Source organism: Myotis brandtii, unplaced genomic scaffold, assembly GCF_000412655.1.
Source record: "Myotis brandtii unplaced genomic scaffold, ASM41265v1 scaffold82, whole genome shotgun sequence".
In the NCBI taxonomy this organism is placed as follows: domain Eukaryota; kingdom Metazoa; phylum Chordata; class Mammalia; order Chiroptera; family Vespertilionidae; genus Myotis; species Myotis brandtii.
Genome location: NW_005371324.1, coordinates 1,985,834 through 2,000,295, shown reverse-complemented (window position 1 = coordinate 2,000,295; position 14,462 = coordinate 1,985,834). Strand labels below are relative to the sequence as shown.

The 14,462-nt window shown below is 35.3% G+C and overlaps 1 long non-coding RNA gene across 1 annotated transcript in view; it reads left to right on the top strand.

The window, feature by feature from the left end:
- Nucleotides 1–5,114: 5,114 nt before the first annotated feature.
- The window catches only part of LOC106724395, a 161,624-nt gene continuing 152,276 nt past the window's right edge, over nucleotides 5,115–14,462 (top strand). Inside the window, exon 1 of the long non-coding RNA XR_001360176.1 lies at nucleotides 5,115–5,203. This is a non-coding gene — a long non-coding RNA (uncharacterized LOC106724395). The remainder of the gene's footprint in view (nucleotides 5,204–14,462) is intronic.

Below are 14,462 nucleotides of genomic sequence, written 5' to 3'. Positions count from 1 at the left end.
TTCTTCCAGAAGGATATCTGGAAGGATATCCGGTCTAATAAACATATTTTGCTTTTATTATTATAGATATCCTATATAATAAAAGAGTAATATGCAAATAGACGGAACGGTGGAATGACTAGTCACTATGACGCCTACTGACAACCAGGGGGCAGATGCTCAACGCAGGAGCTGCCCCCTGGTGGTCAGTGTTCTCCTACAGGGGGAGTGCCGCTCAGCCACAAGCCGGGCTGAGGGCTGGCTGGCGAGTGCAGCAGCGGGAGTGCCACTCAGCCACAAGCCGGGCTGATGGCTGGCTGGCAAGTGCAGCAGCAATGTAGGGAGCCTCTCCCACCTCTATAGCAGTCAGACATCCCCCAAGGGCTCCCGGACTGCTAAAGCATGCAGGCTGGGCTGAGGGACCCCTCCTCCCCCAAGTACACCAATGGAGCCTCTCCCACCTCTATAGCAGTCAGACATCCCCCAGGGGCTCCCGGACTGCTAAAGCGTGCAGGCCGGGCTGAGGGACCCCTCCTTCCCCCAAGTACACGAATGTCGTGCACCAGGCCTCTAGTGTGTGTGTGTGTGTGTGTGTGTGTGTGTGTGTGTGTGTGTGTGTATCACATTCCTTGGGAATGCTGATAAATAGACCTGGCTTTATATCTCTGGAATGTGTACTTATAGTCGTTTTGGTTATACTGTTCATCAACTGGCATTGGCAATCACTGGCCCATGCTATCAACTTCATATCTTAATTATGAGAGCAATACATCACTCGAGATGAGCATTTGGTGTTGAAATGAGAAAACAAAACAGAACAAAAACCTGTTTTCATCCTAAGCCCTAATATATATAGACCATTTTGAAAAAAGTAGCTTAGGTGGAGACTTCAATTGTGGGAATTCTCTATGGAATATAGTTCTTCTCTGAGATTAGCCTGGTTATGAAATTGTGCTTTGTGAAGAAGAGACTGAAGTGTACTTTTTAATAAAGCAGACTCAACTCAGCACATATTGTTGAGATAAAACAGTCTTCTTCAACAGATGGATTTGGATGAGCTTATTAGAAACTCTGCGGGAAACACCTTTTGGTGACTAAGTCTATAGCTGGTTTCTGATGAAAATGTATTCAATAAATAAACCATTATGCAGTTCTATTGAAAACTTCATTGGTTGTCTAGAACTTCTCTTTTGGAGTCTCCCCTGAGCCAGTTCACACTAAATTTGCCACAAACAAAATGATGCTGATTATAGAGAATAAGGAATAACATTGTTTCTTATTGATTGTGTGTATTTTTTTGTAATATTTTGATTATATACTTTTAAAATTTATAATATTCTTTAAAATATAATACAGACACAAAATGCCCTGTTTATAAAAAAAGAAATACATGTGTTTCTTTAGAAACACAGTCTATCTACTAGATTACTTCATGAATATATAGAAATATTTTTTCTTGTTTGAATTTGACTCAATAGAGCCATACTCTATACCAATGAAAGCACATAGAAAAGAACTTGAAAGAAAAACAAAAAAAAAGGCCATTACCATCTTGGTTTGTAATGCGTTTATTTGAGTAAGAAGTGTTATATGATATATTAAAGTGAATAACATAAATTTCTTAATGGCATTATACCTGGAAAAATCATAGGAATATATAACAAAATATATTTAAAGTTATTTCCAACAGAGGTCATAACTAATAACAGTAACGATGCAAAAGGTTGAAGACTGAGAAATGATACTAGTTAGGAAGATTAGATCAATGCTGACCATTGGGACTGATTGATCCCTAAAAGTCTCTGATAGTTATAAGACTGGATGACTCAGATTATTTCGGAATATATATTTATATATTGGCAATGTGAATATTTTCTATGTGCATCTGTCTCTACACACACATATACAAGTACTTAATACTCTATTTTAAATGGCATGTACATTGATCATCATTGCATTATATATTTTATGATAATGTTTTATAAATTTTAAGTGCATTTTATGATGATACACTGAGCTACAGTAGCAGCAGCACTGAAGATTGTGAGGTAATTTTATGCATTAGCTAACAATTTTAAAACTGTGCTATTAACTCTTTGTATACTTGATAATAAAATACGTGTCTTCAGATTTATTGGGGTGGAGCTGTGATGTATGTGTCATATGGCATTGCTTAACTTTAAGTTGCTTAGTTTGGAAATGAACTTAAATATTCCTGATGTCAAAAGTGGAAATGTTTCATTGCACATTGGTTCTCCGTTAGATCTTTTCTCCCACAGTTGGAAATCATGCCATATGATTTTTTCCAGAATGTAGTTTTTGTGCCTCTCCTAATAGATGTTGTGTTTATGGAGTAAGTCTTATTGTTCTGTTATTTCATGCTATCCTCAGTGAACACTTAAATTGTTTTTTATCACCACAATCTACTCATATTAAAACTATTAGAACTATATTTTGCATTTAATTCTTTTTACAAAATAAATTAATACATAGAAGGAAGGATAGAGTGACTTTAGAAAAAAGACTAAAATTGTCAAAAAATAGAGTATTAAAATAATTATGTAGAAAACAGTGATAAATAGTCATATAAAAGTTCTGTAAATAACTTACCTCAATATAAAAATATAAGAATAAAAGGCAGCTTAATGTTAAATTAGTTCTAAGTTTTACTGCTCAGGGCTTTTACTTGCTTGGCTACTATAATAGGTGGCTGCATTTGTGATCTTGAACTTAAGAGATTGAGAACCCATTTTGGAGTTGTAGTTAATTGTCAAAATGCAAGCAAATATAAAGGAAGAATAAATATGACTTAGTATATACTACATGAAAAAAATGCAGCAGCTATACCAGCAAGTAGAGACATGTACATTAAAAAGAAAAATGTATTTTGTACTACTAAAGTCCTTCAATTATAGGCTAGAAAATTAAAGATGGCAGAGATTGTATTACATTAAAATTATACCTTTTCCTATCTTGTTGTTGTTAATCCTCACCCAAGGATATTTTCTCTATTGATTTTTAGAGAGAGTAGAAGGGAGGGAGAGTGGGAGAGAGGGGAAGAGAGAGAGAGAGAGAAACACCAATCCCTTGCCTCCTATATGTGCTCCTGACCAGGAATCAAACCCACAACCCTTCTGTGTGGGGACCACTCTAACCACTGGGCAACAATGGACAGGGGCTGATTTTCCTTTTTAGTATATGCCTATGGGACGTTAATGGAGTTGAAACATGAAAAGACAACCAGGGAATCATGGCAAATAAGAGATTTTTATGAAATCAGTCTATCCCAATATTATAGACACTGAGTTATTTTATACCTAACATAGATTCAATGGGGATAGACATTATTTATCTTTTAAAGTCTTGAAGATTAATAGTTGATAGAAAATGCTGCAATATTCAAAACCTAAAGCAGACTTTCTTCATTTCACTTAAGATTCACTTGGAATAATCAATATTTTTAAATGGAAGTTTATTAGCCCATTATTCTTGCAAGTAAGAAAAGTAGATAAAAATACCACCCTGAAAAAGACTTCTAAATCCTTTAAAGCTACATTTTCCCTTTTTTAAAATATATTTTTATTGATTTCAGAGAGGAAGGGAGAGGGAGAGAGAGATAGAAACATCAATAATAAGAGAGACTCATTGATCACACCCCCCACCGGGAATAGAGCCTGTAACCCAGGCATGTGCCCTGGAGTAGAATCGAATCATGACCTCATGGTTCATAGGTCAACACAACCACTGAGACATGCCAGCCAGGCAACATTTCTTCTTTTTATTAAAAACTCAAAACTCTCATTAAGAGATTATAGTAAATATATCACAACATATCATTTCGTAAATATATTTCAATGTATCATTTCAGAAATGGCAAGAGAACTTATAACTTAATCCATTATCACAGAATAGGCTAAGCTTCCCCAAAATTTGAACATGAAAAACTATGTTTTGTCAAAAACAAAGCACAATAAAAACATCCCACAGAGTTAAGCACAAGGGAATAATGTCTATTCAGTTCAGGTTTTCACTTTCATTTCTAAAAACATTCTACATTCCTCCCTACAACTATAGTACTTTTTTCCATGCTGTCAAACATAGAGGCAGATATAGTATAGCCTTAATGTTTCGGCGCTTTTATAATAAAATATTTTATATTAGACATTTTTCCACAACATCATTAAATTTGCTGCAGAATTGCTATGGGCTTAATACAAATTTAGAAAGCAAAAGGAAAACATATTACTCCATGCACTGTTCCATCAGCTGTCAACCATAGGCAAGAAAGCTAATAGCAAAATGCCTTTTTCTTTTCGAACTAAACTTGGTTCACTCAGAAAACACATTCTGATCCTCTCACTACTTTAAACTTTTATTTTCATATATTTATTAAAATGCTTATTTAAATTATATTACGAGTTATGAAAATCTCAAAAGGATAAAAAAAGGCTAATGTTTGCCATCAAGTGTTTCAAAGACATAATAAGTGCTATTTCAAAAAAAAAAATAAAGGTTTCATGTTCAAAAAAGCCTTGGAACCTCTGAGTCAAACAAAACATAAATATGCAGAGCTTTAATATGCTAATTTGCTCTGTGAATCTCCAAGGTATAAAAAGCAGCATTTCTCAAAAAAAAAAAATTATGGGAACCTTTTACTTTCTAACTGCTTTCATTTATTTGTTTATGAATCTATTATTTTCTAAGTGTTTACTATACTTTTTCTTTTCTGCATCTTACATTCCTTTATGGCAGAGAGACAGGAACTGCTACATAAGTTGAGTTAAATGTAGAGTAAAGGGCAGATGATATAATGAGAAAGGGAACTTTACAGTCACATCGGATCTCTATGGGGATGTAACATTTGAATTGAGACTTGAATGATATTATTAACCCAGCCATGAAAAAAAGTTGAAAAGGAAAAGTGTAGCCAAAGGAAGCAGAAGCAAGGAAGTGTTGTGTCTTTTGTTTTGCAGATAAAGAATGGAAGCTCCTATGACTTGAGCAGAAAGCACAGAGGGAGTAATAAGATAAGAGATGGGAGAAGGAGGCAAATAGGTCACTTAAGTCATTGTAGGTCATGGTAAGGTGTTTGAATTTTATTATAAACAAAACACAAAGCCAGCTACTAATAGGAGTAATGCAAGGGAAGAACAAATGGATGTAAACTTGAAGAGGGAAGATTAGTACAACTAGCTACAGAGACTAGAACAGTGCCTGGCCCATAGTAAGCACCCTATAATTTTTGTTAAGATTCTTAGCTAGAAAGTATTTATTTAATATAAAACTAAAAAGGAATATCAAATTTGGCAATGGTTCATCTAGATATGAATAATTCATATGAACACCTAAAATTTTAAAAAGAGATGAAATGGTTGCACTGAAAACTCATTCTGAATATATTTATAGAGTTTAGAAATGACTTTAGTCCTGTACTGGTAAAATTACTAATGCTCTACAAAAGTTGCTTTATTTTTCAGATTTATTTCACTGCATTTTATTGGTGAAGTAAAAGTTTTGGTGTACTTTTACAAATTTGGAGATTCTCAAAATGCTTAGAATATACGTACCTTACAGTTGACAATTTGCAAATCAGTAAGCGAGATTCTCAAGAACATAAATTGTTCCTAAAACAGAATTTTTTATTTTAAGTAAAACCCTTTTTAAATTTTATTTTTGTAATATATTTTTTATTGTTGATAATAGTAGGTAGGGGCTGGGAGGAGAGGGGGTAAGGGGTCGGATGGGAGATATCTGTAATACTATCAACAAGCAAAACTTTCCTAAGTAACTTTGTTATAATAATAACATTCTTTGTATCAACTAGATAGTTTACTCTAAAATAATCTTGAAGTATATATATTTATGTACTACTTTTCATGAGAAATTTACTAACTATGCAAATATGTAATATAGAGGTAGAAAAAATATCTAATTGCACAGAAATATCCTTTCATATTTAGTGTAAATATCTTTAGTTAAAGTTGCAACGTAATCACATATAAATAAATGTTTAGTTAACTAGCAATTATAGCATAATAATTACTATGTTCATGATGAAAGTGATGTATGAAAAGATATTTTAATAGTTTCAGAGTCATGAATATGCTTTTCTTATTAAATATAGCTAATTTCAAATTGATTACAAATACATTTTTAACTTCTAACTTCAGATACTATTATTTGCTTATTCAGAAGGTACTATGATATTTTTAACTCATAGGAAATATAAGTTTAGAAAATAAATTTAAGTATTTGGAGAGAAAAAATTATTATTTATTTTTATGCATATTATAGTTGAATAAAAAATAATTCGGAAGATAAAATCTTCACAATTGTGTTAATTTCTAATCACCAGCATTTGCTTTTAAGAAATTTTTGGACTAAAATCAATAATCCAATATTGACAATATTAGACTTAAATACTTTAATGTTAAGATTAGTGTTGGCCAAAAATAAGGTCAGGGCCAGTGTGGCTCAATTGGTTGGGCATAGTCCCGTGTACTGAGGAGTTGCTGGTTCAATTCCCTATTAGGGCACATGTCAGACTTGTGGGCTCAATCCCCAATTAAGGGGTATGCAATTTCTCTAGCATTTGATGTTTCTCTTCCTTCCTCTCTCTGGAAACCAATGAAAATATTTAAAAAATAAAATAATGTCAGGAATATTAACTGTGATTATCATTTTTAATTACATAAATGTTTCTTTTAAAGATCTATGTTAACCCATAAGGTTACTATATTTACTATATTCAGAATCATGATTACAAAATTATGATCTTGGGTCATTATTGAAGTAAAATAAGAAAAATTATATATAATTTTAATTATAAAATATTTGAATTCCACTTAGATATTCTTAGAGTTTTACTTGGTAGAAAGCACCAATAGGTTTTTTATTTACTACTAGAGGCCTGGTGCACAAAATTTTTGCACAGGTAGGATCCCTAGGCCTGGCTGGCGATCAGGGCCGATCAGGGCCTTCCTTCCAGCTGCCAGCCAGGGCCTTCCTTTGTTCCACACTGTTCCCCGTTGGTCAGCACACTACATATCAAGTGATCAAACTCCTGGTCTCCCTGTTGAACTCCCACAGGGACAATTTGCATATTAGGCGCATATATATATATATATTTAAGATATTTTTATAGCTAATCAAGTCATTTAAATATGCAGGATACTCTTTTTAAACTTTTTTTAATGATTTGAGAGAGATAAAAGGAGAGAGAGTGAGAGAGAAAGGACCATTGATGTTGTTCCACTTGTTTATGCATTCATTGGTTGATTCTTATGTATGTCCTGAGTGGTGATAGAATCCACTACCTTGGCCTGTCAGGATGACACTCTAAACAACTGAACTACCCATCCAGGGTTGAATGCAGGAGAGTCTTAACATTGACCCTGAACGTGAATGATGTAAAGTCTTGGAAATAGAAATAATAATTCTTACTTCCAAAGGTTGTTGGGAAGATTAAAAAATAAATAAAATGTACTTTGCACGTTAATGTGCTTTGCATATTTTAGAGACTCATTTATCATTATTATTATTACATGTACTAGTAAAAACCTGCTAAAAGGACATAGGACCTTCTGCTTTTTAAATGGTTGCTTGAGTATTACAGAAACTTGCCTCCTTCACAGTTCTTCAGTAATGCTTATATGCTTATTATGGATTCATCTAGAAAGAGAGAAATTCTTGTGAGATAGATAGCAGCTACTGACCAGTAGATAGCATCTATTTTATATAAATACTAGAGGCCTAGTGCACAAAATTTGTGCACACGGGGGGTCCCTCAGCCAGGCCTGCACCCTCTCGCAATTCGGGACCCCTCGGGGATGTCTGACTGCTGGTTTAGGCCCAATCCTGCAGGAATCCTTGTGGGATTGGGCCTAAACCGGCAGTCGGACATCCCTCTTGCAATCCAGGACTGCTGGCTCCTAACCACTCACCTGCCTGATTGCCCCTAAACCACTTGCCTGCCTGGCTGATTGCCCCTAACCACTCTGCCTGTCTGCCTGATCGCCCCTAACTGCTTGCCTACCTGCCTGATTGCCCCTAAACCACTTGCCTGCCTGGCTGATTGCCCCTAACCATTCTGCCTGCCTGCCTGATTGCCCCTAACCACTTCTCCCTTGGCCCCCGCCACGGCAGCTTCATCCAGGATGACCAGAATGATGTCCAGATGGTTGTTTGGCTGTCTGATGTAATTATCATATTACATTTTTATTATTATAGATATACACTGAGTGGCCAGATTATTATGACCACCTCATCAGTACTTCGTTGGGCCACATTTTGCCTTCAATACTGCGGTGATTCTTCTTGGCATTGACTCCACGAGATGTTGAAAGGTGATGCGAGGAATCTGACACCATGCCTGATGAATAGCACTGTCCAGTTCTGTGAGATTTGATGGTTGTGGAACCAGCTGCCTGATGGCTCTTTTAACTTCATCCCACAAATGCTCAATTGGATTGAGATCTGGTGATTGTGGGGCCACCTAAGCAAGGTAAAGTCTCCCTCATGTTCTTGAAACCACTCCTGCACAATACAAGCACCGTGGCATGGCGCATTGTCTTGTTGGAAGAAGCCATCTCCATTGGGATACACCATCAACATGATAGGATGAACTTGATCAGCAACGATACTTAGGTATGTGGTGCTATTCAGACATTGTTGCACACGAATTAAAGGGCCCAAATCATGCCAGGAAAACATGCCCCAAACCATAACACTGCCCCCACCAGCTTGAAGGGTTGTACTCATGCATGTGGGGTGCATGCTTTCATGCTGTTTCTGCCAAATTCTCACTCTGCCATCTGCGTGATGCAACTGGAAACGTGATTCATTGACCACATGACTTTTTTCCAATGCTCGACTGTCCAATCCTTGTGTTCCTGTGCGAATTGGAGACGTTTTATCTTGATAACTGCAGACAGCAAAGGTGTTTGAACAGGCCTTTGGCTTCCATATCCCATACGATGCAGTGAATGGCTAATTTGCCTACAAATGTCAGGTGGTCATAATAATCTGGCCACTCAGTGTACATATATATCCCACGTTCAAAGGCTGTTAAATCGCGTTGTTTAACCATATCTTCAGAAAAAAATCACTTCTACTGTCATGGAAAACAACCTGCTTCCCTATTCAAAATGGTCTGGCCCTCTAGCAGCTTCAGCGCGAAATCATAGCTAATTTGCCTACAAACGTCAGGTGATCATAATAATCTGGCCACTCAGTGTATATTACGTATGTAATGGATGTGTGAAATATTTTTTCTACATTATTAAAAATCTAAACTCTGTATATTTTAACAAACCAATTCTAGAATGAATGTAATTGGAAAGAAGTGAAGTTGGAGGGTGAGTAAAGGCTTTTTTTTAAATAAATTGTTTCATTAAAAATATATAGTTTAAGTAATTAGTGATAGAGGGAAACATAAGACCAGACCATGAGGTTCCTTTCACCCCAAATTATTCTTCTTTGGAATTCATTCTCAGTAAAAGGAACATTAGGCTGACTAAAACCAGACGGTGAAAAAATCGGGTTCTGAAATAAAACATATACTGAACCTGAAAATGCAGAATAACAATGATCCTTTATACTGAATATAATTTATTATGAGAAGACTGATTTCTGACAAGCATATCTGATTTCGGAGAATCCAGTAAATTAGAAATACAAAAAATTATATCCTTTTTAAACACACGAGGAAATACTTTTCCTTCTATCAACTTCTGTCAAAAGTTTAGAGCATCTAATTAGGGAAAAGTTTTGCAATAAACATTTTTTTAAAGTTGCGCTACCAATATTCTAAACTGCTTTAGTCTTGCAATTTGATACAATTTAAAAGGAAATATCTTCCAAAGTCTTCTAATATTTTTTCAGGATGACACATTGAAATATTTTTTATAATACTATGTTTTTAGTGCCCACATTTCTAAGTTACATCAATTTATCAACATCCTTGGACCTAAAATAGCAGCACTCACTGTTAAATGGATACATTGCATATATCTATTATTTTATATTTCTGGACATATTTACAATATCCAAGCAATACACAGATAATTAAATCCTTTGTCCGGTGCATTTTCTAAATTTAGAAATTTACAGAAGAGCTAGCTCTAAAAGTCTCCAAAAACATTTTGGAATGACTTTGGCTCACCTGTGATAGCTGAAAAAAAGAAAAGAAAAATAAATAATGTGAAGGACTTCATCAGACTCACAGAAATCAGTGATAGGACTGAAATGAAAATGACACAGAAGTGAGGAACCTGGCTCTGGAATCTCACTGCTGACATTTAAATTCCATCTCTGCCACTGACTACTATGTGACTTTAGGCAAATTATTTCATCCCTCTGTGCGAATATTTCTTCACCAGTAAAATGAGAATTACATGATAGTTTGTTTGTTTAACTCAAAAATTTTGAGAATTCAATGAAGTAATATTCACATACCAAGATATGTTCTTAACATAGAATAAATGCTCAATAAATGTAAGCTATTACTGTCTTTTATATAGGTATGGAATACAGAAAACAATACATCTAATTCTATTGCTTCAAAGGACCACATATCTAAATGCTGAATAATTTCTTATGATACCTTATGGCTATACTTACAGCCCCCACCCATTGTTTCCTCTGAAGTTATTCAGAAATGCATTTCCTTTAAGCAAGTTCTAATGGCTGTCACTATGATTTAAAGCTTTCTACAGAATCTTTCACATAGGGTATAGCTGCTTAAATTACTTTGGACCCAATTTTAGATAAACTGCCATAGCAAGTGTTGAATAAATGCATGAGTAAGCAAAGTAAAGCAAAACAGATATTTAACATTTGTGACTGGTGTTATCTTTCTGGAGTGTTTGAATAAAAGTAGTTTAAGTTGGTTAATTAGGTTCCCCAGCACACACACATGCAAAAGTTCAGAAACATTACGTTACATTCATCATCTCTGTAAAAGCTTGTCACTGAATTACCTCAGAGAGAGAAAGAGAGAGAGAGAGAGTTCAGATCAATTCCAGATGCATTTCCCTCCAAGACACCCCAAGACACCATCTCATCTTTTAACATGATGATACTGAAGTATAAGGTGAAACTCCATATTAAAATACATTTACGCCTGCAGGGTTTTTCAACAGAAACATTCCATAATATAAATGATGTCTTGGTAAAATTAAATTCTATTCTATTGCCATGATATAAATTCTGATTATACATATGAGTTGTTAAACGGAATGGGCCTCTTTTAAAGAAACGCATTTGATATAATTAAGTTGACAAAGTGAAAAATGGAAGGAATGGCAAAATTCTACAACATGCAGTCGAATCTGAAATGCAGGTGAGTGTATAAAGCAAATGAAAGTATGAACTACACATGGGAAGCCAATGATGTCCCTTTCTCCTTTACATCCTCTCTTCCCACCAGGTATGAAAAGTACAAAGTGTCCTTACAAAGCTGTGGCTAGGATAATATTACAAGATAATTTCATTTTAGCAGTATTGTCTTCAAAAATCATTATTTAAATAACCTTTCATTAGTGTGTGTGAATAATATCCTCTTAATCCACTACGATTTGCTTGAGGCAGCCGTAGCAGATAACTCAGACATTGGTACTGAAACCTCTTATTAATATCCAATATTACAAGTGCTTTTACTGAACCGATTGCAAAGTTTGAATGCAAATAGACCACAGGGTGAAATCCATAAAGTGCACCCAAATGCTAAATGAGATCAAAGAAAAAAAAGCCATAAGAAAATACACAAATCAATAAAATGATGAAAGACGGCTAAATGTAAAAGTTATCATTATCAATCACATGCACCAAACTCACTTTTAAAATGTCAAAAGGAAAGTTGAGCATATAAAAGAAAGAAAAACATTGGTACTTCATTAATCTAAAAAAAAAAAGCATACTTCTCTTCTCTGGAAAATGGAAAACTTGCAACTTTACGCTATTCTCATAATTACAAAAAGGCCATTATTGATAGTTGAATCATTTAAAAACCTTCCTAGGTCTATTTAGCTTATATCCAATCATGACAAATATAGTAGACTTCAAACACTGAATATTTTTCATACAATTTGGGGGAAATGTTTGAGCCCTTGGAAACTCAATGTCTATGGAAAAGTGTATTTACTGACAAGAACCAGTTTGGGTATTAAGCCGCACCTTTATGACAAAGTTAAAAAACAAAACAGTCCATTTAAATTTGGAGCGCTGGCTCTCGACCACACACATTCTCAATATCAAGCCATCAGAGCCAATTGCTGCTAAGCAGTTGAGCTAATTCAAAATGTTGTTCTTTGCCAACACTGTGATTACAATTTGCGAAGATTTTATTATTACTATATCTTGGCTATCCAGTTGTCTCATGTCCAGCCAGATGATTGGCTGCGTCTTCAGCAGATGGGCTATGGATTTTCTGCATAAGCACAGACACCGGTTTCTTCCAAGGTGTTCTCCAGTTCCAATTTCTGGCCTGCCACTTTGAATTGTATTCTTCCTGGCTCCTCTTTTAACTCTTCATTTTTTAGTTTTCTATAGCCATATGTATTCCATTATTCAAAAGCACTATTTTCCTGTTTCACTCATTAGGCAGCATCTACCTACCCATAGTTTCACAGCCATTGCAGGTGGGTTGAGGGTCATCACCGGAATTGGGATGAAACCTTGGTGTTGTTCAGCTTCTTGCTCCTTGAGAGCTTGTTAGAAATCCAGGCTATATCCCACCCAGGCCTATTGAATCAGAATCTTCTCTTTAATAAGCTCCCCAGGTGATTCAATTACACATTAAAATTTACAAAATACTGAAGCTAACCCAGTTCATTCAGCTGAGCAGTTCAGATAGCCCTTATCTGTATAACCCCAAGTTGGTGCAGTGGGAAGTGGGTGGAGAGAGAGTGAATGGGTACAGGAAGGCTGTACTCTTTCCACTGTGCAGGATACAGTTGAAAATCATTACATAAGCACAGTGATCACCAAATCATCCAGGTCTCCGAAACAGAGGTCTCCAGCACACAGTGCTGCTTTGTCACCCATGTTCCATGCATAGTATGTTACTATCATACACAAATATTTGAAGTAGATACAATACTAAATCCTATCTAATAAAGACGGAATATGCATTGACCGTCACTTTGCAACAAAGATGGTGGCGCCCACAGCCAATAAGGAAGGAATATGCAAATTAATGTGACAAAGATGGCAGCAGCCTCCCGGAGGGAAGGCAGGAGGGGGCTCCCATCCCAGAGCGAAGGCAGGAGGCTGCATCCAGAGCAAAGGCCTGGATCCTGGGTGCTGGAGGGAAACCATTGCCAGCAGCCAAGGGAAGGAAGGCCTATTTTTGCACGAATCTTTGTGCATCAGGCCTCTAGTTTTTCTATAAAATTTATGGGAAGTAAACATTTCCAAAACCAAGCTTCATTTTTTGAAAACCTACCAAACACTATTTCACTGTTTGAAACCATGCTCACCAACCAAGTGAACCCAGAAGACCCAGGATTCAGTAGAGAAACATGTATTTTTAGACTCTGAAAAACTAGAAATTAATATATATATAACATATAATATACATATATTAATTTTAGGAAGCAACTATCCACCCCATCGACCCCTTCCGTTATGTATGTGACTGTATGTGTGTGATGTTTTTAGGACTGTCTTATTTTCAACACTGTGCACTTTCAACATTCACAAAATACTTAGGGAGAAGCCTATTTCAAAATAGAGCTCAGACTCAGAGCTGAAATTTTGAATTCTATCCCAATGTGAACCACTGATTGCATCTACAAAGCAATAGCAACTGCAAAATAAGGATGCTAAAACAGTGTATAAAAAGTGTGTAGCCCATGTCTACCACAATGGAATAAAAAAGCTATATTTCAAAACATGGCACTCCATTTTACTAAAGGTGTACACTGCCATTCTTAAAATAAATATTCTGTGCTCCTGATGTAACTTTCACAGGCATATGGTATATGTCTACATTAAGTTTTGATGCAGTACAATTATTTTTCACTGTAGTTTCACAATGTACACTAGTATGTAATTTTTGTATTTATAGAAAAATGCAATAAATATATTTTCAGTAAAATGCAATGAAGGAATTTTAAATTGCAAGAGTAATAAAAATTAATCAACTTTTTTTTATAGGTATATGCCTGGATTATTACTTAAACGTTAAACTTTATTACTAACAGTTCTATTCATTATAGTTCCTTTGGAAAGTTTCTAAGGAAAATTATTATCAAAAATAAAAGTTTCTCTCTGAACTTTCTATTGTTATCAAAAAATAAATAGTTGGTATTGTTTTGTAACTTTGGAATTTAATATTTTTTTTCTCTCACAGGGTAGTACATTTCTGTCATAATTTCCAGAGGAAAGTTGACTATTTGAAATTATGACTGACTAAAAATATTATAGATAAACTAGAGGCCCAGTGCACAAAAATTTTTGCACTGGGGGGGGGGGGGCCTCCG